At 40.2% G+C, this 13238-nt stretch overlaps 1 protein-coding gene across 1 annotated transcript in view; it reads left to right on the forward strand.

Moving 5' to 3' along the window:
- The first annotated feature begins 6018 nt into the window (after positions 1-6018).
- Positions 6019-13238, forward strand: part of tc2n.S (tandem C2 domains, nuclear S homeolog) — a 35349-nt gene continuing 28129 nt past the window's right edge. Inside the window, 2 exon segments of the mRNA NM_001095408.1 lie at positions 6019-6067; positions 11679-11731. The gene's annotated coding sequence lies outside the window, so the exon portion shown is untranslated.

Here is a 13238-nt window from a genome sequence, read left to right on the forward strand (position 1 = left end):
GCCTGTGAACTCCGTGGACTGGACCTGCGCAGAAGGGTAAGTAACAAGTTAGGGGCATTTGCCCAGTGGGACGGGTAGGCCAGGGGGGAGGACGGAGGGGAAGCAACACAGGGGAGGAGGGGAGGGTTTTTGCGCCGACTAGGTTTCCTTCTCCTTTAAGGTCACTGGTGTTTACACAAACTGTATATTGTGCTATACTGTAACCAGCTCCACAAAAATATTCTAAAGAAAACAACTGGACTCCTTATTCTTCTATAATTATTTTGAGTCAGGCTTCATTTTAGAGCCGAATAAATGCCTCACCAATAAACAGCAGCATTGTGTTACTCCCCAGTATTTTATCTTATTTCATTCTCCTTTTTTCTCCCTCATGTCATCTTTGTCCTTGACCATATAGTTACAACAATATCTAAAAAAAAAAAATCCTATTTACTCTATTGCACTTCGCCTGGTCTGAAGTGGTGAAGGCAAGTCTGGCGTAAGAGGTAATGTTCAGTAAAATCCGCATCTTAGTGAATCTGCGTAGTTACGTCCATTCGCCAAAGCGAATTTGCCTGGTGTTAGAGTGTGAAGTACCGCTAGACTCTATCTCCTTTGCTAGCGAGTTTTCATCAGCTTACTCACTTCGCCCTTTAGTAAATTTGCCCCTATAAGTTCATATCACACACATACTGTAGATATTACCAATATACAACATATTGGCATAGGTTTTTATACACCAGAAGCTTTATCTACATATTTGCCTTTTCTCATGTGTATATAAGAGCAGAAATGATTGCTCTGACCAGAAAACCTCAACCAGAGACACTAACACAATTTCAGGAAAACTGGTGGAAAGATTGCTTGACTTTTCTCTTAGGACTTTGGCACAAAGGGCTAATAACCACTAAAATGCCTCTTTATACCATACAAATAAAACTCTGTGCTGTCTGGCACACCCCACTTTCTTAACAAGATCAGGAACAGGATCAGGAACAAGGTCCCAGAAGTTTTTGATATTATTTTCCTTGTTTTTTCCATAACTCTTTTATTTATGCTTTTATATTTTCATGTGTGCAGGAAAAACACAAAGAGACTACAAAAAAAAAGACAATTACATTTTCATGTTTCGGTCATAGAGAAGCTTCAGTTTACGTTTATACCTCCAGGGGATGTTCTGGGATATTTGTCTTAGTTCCATGGAAAATCCATCCCCCAGCATTCTGTGTATATGTAGTAACCATGCTGTTTCTATGTATCTCTCTTTGGAATGAAGGATGTACAAGCAGTATTCATAAACACACAAAGACAAAGCTGTCACCGCGTGACAAGGGATATTCTAACAGTATTTAATACTCAAATATTTGCATCATCGATTAAAATACCACATTTCCATAGGGAAATACCTGGTGAATTGTGACGCTGTGCTGCTGCATTAACCACAATATATTGTATAAGTCATTGACTATTGACACATTAGGCCAGATTCAATTCCAACATTATTTAATGGTTTATCAGATGAAAAAGTATAGATTCCAGTTTTTCACAATAGATTTTTATAGAGTTTTCATATGATAAAGAGTGAGATAAGTTTTTCAAATTAAATTCAATTAAATCTGGCTCTGTGAGACAATCTGGAATTGAATTATAAGACAATTTTATTTATTTACTACTGCTGGTGAAGGCCTCAGGTTTCAAATTTGCTTTCGAATGGATAAATTCTGATGCAAAACAACTTTTTACTTGGATTTTAGGCCGAAGCAGATCCACTTTGAATAAAGTACAGTCATTGCCATAATAGTATATTTTATTATAAGGTTATATTACAGGAAACAAGGAATTTGTAATTAATTAGAATGTTTGACCTGTTATATGCAGAAATCTTGAGCGAGGAAAAGGTGATCTATGCCCAAAATAATGATTTGCATGTAAAATAGAGAGCTTCTACCCTGTTTGCTGATAAAACCCCACAGTGTATTGTATCATCTCTGTTACATTCGATGTATGAAGCACGGTGCATGGAAATAGTTTAGGGGACGCACATTTACTAAGGATCAAAGTGAATTTTCAAATTAAAAAACTAAAGTATTTTTTGGGTCCTTCAACCATCGAATAGGCCAAATTCGACTTTGATTCTAATAGAAAATACTTCGAATATTTGACCATTCGAAAATCAAAGTACTGTCTCTTTAAAAAACTTCGACTTCACCACTTTAAACCTGATGAATTGCTATGTTAGCCTATGGGCCTCCTAGAACCTAGAGCCAAAATTTGGCTAAGTTTTAAAAAGTCAAAGTTTTTTTTTGAAAATCGTTCGATCGATTAAGTCGTTCATTTCAATGAACAGTCGAACGATTTTATTTCGAACGAAAACGGCCAAAAAAATTCAAACAGAAAAGTTTGACTACCGAATGTGGCCTATTCAATGGTTGAATTTCGAAGTTTTTTAACTTCGAAATTCGACCCTTGATAAATCTGCCCCTAATTGTATTTGGAATTCACTTCCTTCATATATATATATATACATAACAGAATGATTGTTATCTAGACAAGTACTGAGTGTGCAAAGTGATTCAGCACAACAGGAAAATGTAAAATATGTATCTTTTGGGGATAATGTTATACAGTAACTGCCAAATAAGGAAACAGTTACATAAATCAGACAAAGGGACTATTCAGGGGAGAATAACCAGGAAAAAGCCTGGCTGATCATAAACCAACAGAAATTGACATGTGTCTGGTACAAAGGATGGATTTTCCAAACACAGAACCCGTGGGATATCAGACTGCTTCTGATGGGAGCTTTACTGTACTGGAAGGCTGCAGGCACTGGCACTATGTTTTCCTACTATGAAATCAATAAGAAAAACAAAGACACACTGTACATTATCAAGCAGAGATTCAGTGCTGAAAGAGAATTCCTGCACAAAGGGGACACACTCCACAGAACAAGGGAAATGTGTCCTATAAAGCTTGAGCTTACAATCAAAAGTTTTGTATAAACGTAATAACATACTTGTATTACAAAACATTGATATAAATTATGCCTCTTTCTGTTAAAGGCGTTGACAAGACTGTACTGTATCATCCTTTATTTAGACTTGTCTTGTCTGAATGCTGGTACTGGAACATTGTGAAGGTATGGAATACTGACTGAGAACAAGAAGATAACTGTGATGCCTGCTAAAAGATATGCTTTTGTAGTTCTATTAATGGTAACTTCAATCTCCCTTCCCTAAACGCCTATTACTCCCATTAATGTAATGCAAATAAAAACACTGCACCACCACTCAGTACCACTCACTCAGTACCACTCACTCAGTACCACTCACTCAGTACCACTCATTCAGTACCACTCACTCAGTACCACTCATTCAGTACCACTCACTCAGTACCACTCATTCAGTACCACTCACTCAGTACCACTCATTCAGTACCACTCACTTAGTACCACTCACTGAGTACCACTCACTCAGTACCACTCACTCAGTACCACTCATTCAGTACCACTCACTCAGTACCACTCATTCAGTACCACTCACTCAGTACCACTCACTCAGTACCACTCATTCAGTACCACTCACTCAGTACCACTCACTCAGTACCACTCATTCAGTACCACTCACTCAGTACCACTCATTCAGTACCACTCATTCAGTACCACTCACTTAGTACCACTCATTCAGTACCACTCACTCTGTACCACTCACTCAGTACCACTCATTCAGTACCACTCACTCAGTACCACTCACTCAGTACCACTCACTCTGTACCACTCACTCAGTACCACTCACTGAGTACCACTCACTCAGTACCACTCACTCTGTACCACTCACTCTGTACCACTCACTCAGTACCACTCATTCAGTACCACTCACTCAGTACCACTCACTGAGTACCACTCACTCTGTACCACTCACTCTGTACCACTCACTCAGTACCACTCATTCAGTACCACTCACTCAGTACCACTCACTGAGTACCACTCACTCTGTACCACTCACTCTGTACCACTCACTCAGTACACAAACTTTTTGCAATCTAGTCTTTTTACCCAGCATGCTATATGATATACCAGTGATGATTATTTGGTAATGACTTGGTAACTGCAGGCAGTGGGCATGATACACTGTTTGGTATTGTGTGCTCTGCTTGTGGACAGTGCCCAAGCCCTGGGCGATCACCATATCTGAACTCTGCCCTTTTCTTAAAGGAACATTTCAGTGGGAAAATAAAAACCGGTTAAATAGATAGGCTGTGGGAAAAATAAAAAATGTTTCTAATATAGTTAGTTGGGCAAAGTTTAATATTTAAAGGCTGGAGTGACTGGATGTGTAACATAATAGCCAGACCACTACTTCCTGTTTTTCAGCTCTCTAACTCAGTTAGTTAGCGACTTTAAGGGAGGCCACATGGGAGATAACTGTTCAGTGAGTTTGCAATTGATCCTCAGCATTCAGCTCAGATTCAAAAGCAACAGTTATGTCCTATGTCCCCCCCCCCCCTTCACGTTACTGCCTGGTAACCAGTGGAATCAGTAGAAACCAAGAGAGCTGCAAAACAGGAAGTAGTGTTCTGGCTATTATGTTAGACATCCAGTCACTCCAGCCTTTATACATTACATTTTTGCCTAACTAACTACACTGAAAACATTTGTTATTTTGCACAGTCTATCTGTTTACCCAGTTTTTATTTTTACACTGAACAATGCCTTTAAAGGCATAATTAGGCAACAATACTCTAACACAATTCGCCATAATGCATTTTTTAATGTTTTGTAGTTATGGATTTTGCAACTCTCAGGCTTGGATATTTAGCCTCTATCTGGTTGCTAAGGCTTATTTACCTAACAACTAGGCAGCAGTTTTGAATTGAATTGAAGATCAGTAAGGGAGTGCAAAAAGAAAACATAAGAAGAAGCTTTACATGGGGTTTTCACCTGTTATGTAGGTTTTATACCGACATAAAAGTTTGAACTCAACCCTCCCACCATTAGCATATCGGGATAGAAGAGTTCCATCCATGAATCTTCTCTTATTATTGATTATCAACACTGAACACATAGGGGCACATTTACTAAGGGTCGAATTTCAAAGGGGTAAAACTTCTAAATTCGACCATCGAATTGTAGGTTTTTTTTTGAGTGAATTTAGCCATTTTCGATCGAATTCAAATCGTTTGATCGAACATAGAATTCGACCACACGACCGATCTCTGACGGACAAAAAATGTCGGGACTCTCCACACACGTTCCAAAAATCGTACGAATCCTCGAATCAATCGTTAGCTCTTCTGCATGCTGTTGTCATATTGATTGTTCAGTGTACAAATTGGGCTATTTTGGGGTTACTTTTTGGCTAATTTTTTAATAGCCTTTGGCTGGTTTTGAAATGTAAATCTGGCAACCCTGCCCCATCATGACCAGCATTTTACTGTTTGTGTATTGTCCCACTTATTGACTAGGAATAGATATTTATTTAGCTATTTTTGTGCTGATAAATGATAACTGTATTCCATAAAATACCCTATGGAGACGCAGGTCTGCTTGTGATTCCTGTGCAAATTAACTCCCCTGGTCCTCAAGGGGGTCTTTGCTGCACTCATAATACAGAGTGGACACAAGATTTCTGTACTTATTACTGCACAGCTTCCAATAACTCCATATATATGTATACAAAGCGCAGCACCACTCAGGCTCACCCTCACTTTATTCAGCAACCCCTCGATGCCACATTACATAGTAGTAATAACATACCTTTTCTTCGGGGGAGTTCCCAGACTAACTGACAACTGTCCCCAAACCACCTGCTGGCTCTAACTCATATACAGCAGCCTGGTTTCTGCATATCGTTCTACCTTACTAACAACCTGCTCCTGTTTATCAGCTTGCGACCCAGCTGGCACCCAAGCTCTTGGCACCCACCCAATCCTGACTCCACGTGTGCCTGCGGGTGTTTCCTTACTGGGCCCCTCCTCCCAGCACTGACTTCTCTCCTTTCACTTGTGGATAGTGTTTCCAGCCAGTTTGCGGGAGAGAGCTGCTGAGGTTACTGTTAGGACCTGAGCTGCTGCTGCACCTCTGTGGCAGGTAAGTGGTATGAGGAGGATTTCAGCCTCTGCCTTGTAGTTATGGGATTTATGGTATTGTCAGGTTGTAGGGAACATAAGCAATTTTGAGAGAGTTAGCCCTAATATGGAGTGGATTCATTCTTCCCCAGAATAGCTGCATCCTTTTGAGCAGTAGAATCAGTTGCACAGTTGTGAGGTAGATGCTAAGGGGGCAGTGCACACATGGTCGCCATCAGGGGGGCACTGGGGGGACAATTGTCCCAGGCCCAATGGCTTCTGTATGTTAAGGGGGGCCCAGTCGTACTGCATTTCCTGGATTAACTGGGCCCCTCTTGAACTGCCGAAGTAGGAGCCAAGTTGCGCCGAAGTAGGAGCCAAGTTGCACCAAAGTAGGAGCCGAGTTTCTCTGAAGAAGGAGCCGGGTTGCACTGAAGTAGGAGCCAAGTTGCGCCAAAGTAGGAGCCGAGTTGCACCGAACTAGGAGCCGAGTTGCGCCAAAGTAGGAGCCGAGTTTCTCTGAAGAAGGAGCCGGTTGCACCGAAGTAAGAGCCGTGTTGCACCGAACTAGGAGCCGAGATGCGCCAAAGTAGGAGCCGAGTTTCTCTGAAGAAGGAGCCGGGTTGCACCGAAGTAAGAGCCGTGTTGCACCGAAGTAGGAACTGAGTTGCGCTGAAGTAGGAGCCAAGCCATACTGAACACCAATTTTGGGCATTTTGAGGGGTCTGGCCACCAAGTGTTTGTTTTTTACTTGTACAGGTCCCTAGCCGCCAATGTTTTTTTTATTACTTGTAGGGGGGCCCAGAAAATGTTGTAGTACGGGGCTCTGCTTATTCTGCCCTGAGTATTACAGATGGGCACAGGCAAGTTGTGCAAGGCATTTGCTATAAAAACTTTTCCCATTTCTGTGCCTAGTGATGACAAGTGAGACAGTTTAGTTTAGCAAGAGAGGTAAAGTCACAGGCTAAAGATCGAAATACATCTAGAAAATTATAGCATATACAGATGTTTCATTTATGTGGTGTATGATTTGTATGTGCTATTTTTTTATTATGTTTTGCATTATTAAAGAGCTAGTTGATACGATTTCTTCTGTTATCCAATGACTCTGAATTGTAACATCCAGGCTGAAACCTACTTTTACAACTTGCTGTAAAAAACAGTCAAAAACATCCACTATATTATCAATGATATTATTAAAGCAGGATGCATTTTAGATCTAAGTGTCCTGATAGCTTTGCATTCATTACTTGTTTGTGTGCATGGGTATGTTTATTTCTTGCTAGATGTTTGACTGTTGCTGCTTTTGCCTTTAGAAAACAATTTTTTTTTTATAGATTTATGACTAATGTTGTAAGGCCTGACAAAATGTGGCCATACACAGCCATACACAGCCAGATCAGCTTAATGTAAGGTTGCCACCTTTTCTGTAAAAAATACCGCCTTCCTATATATTCATCTTTTTCCCCCATTTATAACATTGGGATCAACCGTGATTTTTACCGGCCAGGCCAGTAAAATACCAGCCAGGTGGCAACCCTAGCTTGATCATATAATTTGGTGGGGCACAGATAAACCCATCTGACGAGGACTGCATTAATGTGCCCGTGCACTCCTTCTTCAACGGGATTTTAAAACCCGCCCGATTGATACTGTATGTGCCCAAATTTTGTCCACACGTGAATTGAGCAAGTCTGTTGGTGGGCCCAGTACACCAGCTAACAAGTAGAGTGAATTATTTTAAGTGTAAGCAATGTCATTTTGAAAGAAAAATTATACCATAAAAATCATGTCAGTATCTCTTTAATCTGCAGCTTTTATCAGCCCATGTATAAGCACCCTTGTGTGGTCTTGCTTGTCTGGAATCGCTGGGTTGGGTGCAGCTGTGGGGGATTTTGGCTATTTTTGGTTGTGCAAGACTTTAGTTATATTACCATGTTCTTATGTATTGAATTGTTTAGGAGACAGTCTGTTGGCTTGTTCTGATCACACTTTGTATCATATTTGAAAGCAAAGTAATTAGCACAGAGGGTAAAGCTGGTCATACATGGGGCCGATAAAAGCTGCCTAGTCGGCAGCTTATTGGCCCAGGCTTCCCGTTCAATATCCGTCGATCGGTTGGGGACCGCATCTGTCTGTTAATGTGACCACCCATATTGGGCCCAATGATTGGTTCAGCCCGATATCGCCCACCTCAATGTGGGCATGTCAGAGAGAGATCCAATTGTTTGGCAAAATCACCTAACGACCGGATCTTTACGTGTATGGCCACATTAAAAGGAGTAGTCAGGGCTCCACAGCCATAGGTGCTACTGGTCATGGCCCTAACCTCACACTGCCAAGCTGAATCCGAAGAAAGCAGTTACTTTGTTTCCAACTTTTGTTAATTAACATGCTTTAGAAAAAATAGAAATATAACGTTAGTGATTGTAAAGTTCCCCTTTAATTCTACTCGACCTGCTTTCCGTAGTGGAACTATTACAGGAGGATTCAAATAAGATAGTGTTTTTTGTTCAATGTGAGTTTCATGCGCTATTAGAGATTCTATATGCAGAGCTTATATAAATTGTATGACCTCTTTGAGGTTGTAGAAGCATGAGAGTGTTAATAATGAATTCTAGAAGTGTGTATGAAACTTATAACTAGTGACATTGTACAAGAACTTTGACTAAGAAAGATCTGAACCTGTATTTAGGTACTGGCAATTCTGATGCTGCTCCTATTTGTAAGGAGCAGGATAAACAAATCTTCTGGTTGTACAGAATCAACTTATCAGCTGATTATATTGGTGGGTCCTGTACAATATACATGAACAATAAATTGTTCAAAAAGTGCATTGTGATCATTCGAGGCTGTGACTGAAGAAAGGGTTGAGACTGCAATAATTTTGGAAAGGCCTATGTTTCTTCAGTTCAGATCTGGTTTGCAAACATTGCTTAACACAGGCATAAGGAAATGGTATTCGAAAACAAAGGGGACAAACAAGAAATCACAATGCTTTTCAAAATCTGTTGATGAAATGTTTGCTTTCGGTTTTAGCAATGTAGTTAGTAAATGAATTAGCTATACCTTTGGCAAAAGGATAAGACTCTTCCTCCCTAAAGGATTCTATATATATATATATATATAAAAGAAACAGATCTGGTGCACAACGATAACAAGAAGAGACGCCTGTGTGCTGGTTCTATGTCCATAGTAAATGTATCCAAAAAAAACAGCCGCACCAACAGGACTTTCATGAAAAACAAAAAGTGTTTTTATTCAACGTTTCAGCCCCGTACTTGGGCCGTCCTCAGGAAGTGCTGAGGACGGCCCAAGTACGGGGCTGAAACGTTGAATAAAAACACTTTTTGTTTTTCATGAAAGTCCTGTTGGTGCGGCTGTTTTTTTTGGATATATATATATATATATATATATATATATATATATATATATATATATATATATATATATATAGTGTGTCTTGTGTTTATACGGAGTGCAGGAATGGCCAAATGTTGGTAGCACACTAGGAGCTGGCAGGAACTGTTACCAGGCTTGCATCAACTGTATCATATTTAAATACTATATGCAAGTTAGGTTTAGGCCACACTGGGCATTTTGTGGAGATTTGGCCGCCTGGCGACGAATCGCTTCGTCTTTGTGGCGACCAATCATACTTAGTGATTCGTTTTCCGAAGTCATCCGATGTTCCAACTTCGGGTGACTTCCGAACACAAACCACCACGTGTGATTAGCGCTGGCGTTTTTTCATTTTAGCCGGCGCCGAGTGAGGGAAGGCGTTTGGGGAGATTGGTCGCCTCAAAGACAAGCAGTTAGTTGCCAGGCGACCAAATCTCCCCAAAACGCCCAGTGTGGCCTTATTAACATCTACTGTTTGAGTCCCAAAGAATACAAAGGAATATGTAAACAGAAGTCCTGTTATTATTCTATTAGAACCCCATAATGCTTTGCATGGCCCTGGCCAGAGTAACACTAAATCACCAATCAATAAACTCTTTTAATTATACTTAGGCGTTTATCTGTTTGTTCCCTCTGACGCAAAAATTATTAAACTTGAAATTTGTTTTGGTAAAAGTAGTAATAGGTTTAGGCGTAACGCCTTTGCGAAAATTGAAAGCTGTGTAAATCTTGCATTGCTAGCTTCTAGTCAGCTTGAGATATGTAGTATGAAACGGGTACCACACTGAAAAAGACCCAAACAGTTCTCAGTGGCTTAAGAAAATGGAAAGCTTTCTGTGGGTTTAATTGATGCACAATTTCAGAATGAGTGAAATAATACACCTTGCAGTTTGGTTGTGGGGAAACAGTGTGGAACCTCATGAGTTTGAACTAAATGCTGATTTATTTTGCTCTCCCTGTCCCACCTGCAGTGTTCTGTTGGGTTTATGTTAAATATATGATAGGATACCTACCTCTATGTAGTGGGGTATATTGTATCTGACCACTGAGGGGTCTAATTCTTTACCTGAAAAGTCACATCAAATTGTCAGATAAACCCCATAAGGGCAGAGACACATGTGAAGATTCGGGGAGATTTAGTTGCCCGGCGATAAATCGCCTCTTCTTCGGGCAACTAATCTCCCTGAAAAGCCTTCCGGCCGTCTAGTATCTTAAGGTCCCCATACATGGATAGATCCGCTCGTTTGGCGATGTCGCCAAACGAGCGGATCTCCCGCCGATATGCCCACCTTGAGGTGGGCAATATTGGGCAGATCCGATCGTGGGCCCTAGGGCCCAACGATCGGATCCTAGCATTCTCAAACGGGCGGTCGGATCGCGGGACCGCATCAACGAACAGATGCGGCCGCGATCCAACGGGATTTTTAAACCCATCCGATCGAGATCTGGCCGACTTTCGGCCAGATCTCGATCGGGGAAGCCCGTCGGGGGCCCCCATACACGGGCCAATAAGCTGCCGACACAGTCTGTCGGCAGCTTTTATCGGCCCGTGTATGGCCACCTTTAGTCACCGGCGTGATGGCACTCGGAGTGCTTTGTTTTCCGAAGTCGCCCAAAGTTTCCTCGTGAGGCAATTTTGGACGACTTCAGAAAATGAAGTGCTCCGAGTGCCATCAAGCAGACGATTTAGATTCTAGCCAGCGGGAAGGCAGTTTGGGGAGATTAGTTGCCCGAAGAAGAGGCGATTTATCGCCGGGCGACTAAATCTCCCCGATGTGTCTGCCCTTATGGGGTTTATCTGACAATTTGATGTGACTTTTCAGGTAAAGAATTAGACCCCTCATGGGTCAGATACAATATACCCCACTACATAGAGGGAGGTTTCCCATCATATATATAACATAAACCCAACACTGCATGTGGCGATTTGTCGAAAATCATATCCTTAGCATAAATGATTTTGATTTAGTCAGGCTTCCCATGTTTCTGCTGAACTCTCTATTGTCCAGGCAGAACCAATGAGAACGTAACTATAGTCCTGAGAACAGCAGACCTGAATAGAAGCACAGTCTCCTTCAAATCACTCCCACACTAGTCACTTCTGTGCCAGAGAGGATGCTGTTACCATCTGATTTCCAAGTAAAAAGAACAGTGATTATGTGGAGCTCAAACAAACTCTGCCTTTTTCCCCGTACAAAATTACTTTAAATCTTCTTTTTCATTTATTGCAGAAGCAGAAACTCCGATTAAGCATTGTTACAGGTGAATTCCCAGTTTAAAACAGGTATGGCATTATTTTACAGTGTGCAACAAGTAATTCACTAAACCAAGTTTTAAAGAATATATGCCAAAGGAGATCTGTAGAAGCAATAATATATTTAGTCATGATGAGAATCACCAGCTGGTCAGTAAACCATTGAAAGCATGCATGGTGTTTTCTCAGCAGCAGAAATGCAAATGTATAGGCAGTAGCTTATATGTTATATTTTTGTTAAAGGGGTTGTTCACCTTTAAAATAAATTTTATTATGGTGTAGACAGTGATATTCTGAGACCATTTTCAATTGTTTTTCATTTTTTATTATTTGTGGTTATTTTACTTTTATTTAGCAGCTCTCTCAGTTTGCAATTTCAGCAGTCTGGTTGCCAGGGTCCAAATTGCCCTAGCAACCATGCATTGATTTGAATAAGAGACTGGAATGTGGACATGTGAGGGTCTGAACAGAGGCATAAGTAATAAAAAGTAGCAATAAAGATACATTTATAGCCTTGCTGAGTATTTGTTTTTTTAGATGGGGTCAGTGACCCCCATTTGAAACTGGAAAGAGTCAGAAAAAGTCTACTAAAAATTATGTAAACATGAAATAAACCTAATAGGATTATTTTGTCTCAGATAAGGAACAAATACAAGGTACTGTTTTATTATTACAGAGAAAAGGGAAATCAATTTTAAAAAGTGATAATTATTTGATTAAAATCGAGTTTATGGGAGATAGCCTTCCTGTAATTCAGAACTTTCTAGATAATGAATTTCTGGATAACGGATCCCATACCTGTACATCAGTGTTTGTGTGTTCTACATCTGTAGGGGTACACTGCAACTTCACTATACATGCACTGTATGTCATTTATTGCATTTCACACACTGTGGACTAAATTGCCTAAACCATCCCAAAAGGCCATCAGAATGTTATATTTAAATGATATATACTTTATTCATAAAAATCCTTCTTGCATTGCAAGACCTATCACCCAGACACAAAAGGCTGTATAATAAAGGTCTTTTTTAAATTAAGTTGAAATCCAAATTTTTATTTCCATTACAACAAAAGGTATTTAAATATCTCAGCTGTCAATCATATGTTGCATGCTCAGATATAGAGGCAGGGCTGTTGGCTAATTTCACTTACCATTCTGCACTAGATGTCACTGCATTCATTAACCCTTTATATTCACAGTCTATAACTGTGTAGCCTTGTGCATGGACATGAGCATCAGGTCGCTAATTCTGGCACATAAACAAATTTTTATGATGCAAAGCCTGCTGTTCTTGCGATTTCCAAGACTGAAGGGAGAAAAAAAAAAAAATAAATAAATATATATATATATATATATATATATATATATATATAAAGATATATTGTAAGAAAAGTTTATTTTGGCTGACTAGCACAAAAGAAAAGTATTTGGATTATTTCTTAGGATGAGAGACCCCCTTTAACTACAGTCATTTTCCCAAAAGTGAGAATTATATGATATATATTCATGCTCTTGTTATCATATCGGCCTGTT

Source organism: Xenopus laevis, chromosome 8S, assembly GCF_017654675.1.
Source record: "Xenopus laevis strain J_2021 chromosome 8S, Xenopus_laevis_v10.1, whole genome shotgun sequence".
Taxonomy (NCBI): domain Eukaryota; kingdom Metazoa; phylum Chordata; class Amphibia; order Anura; family Pipidae; genus Xenopus; species Xenopus laevis.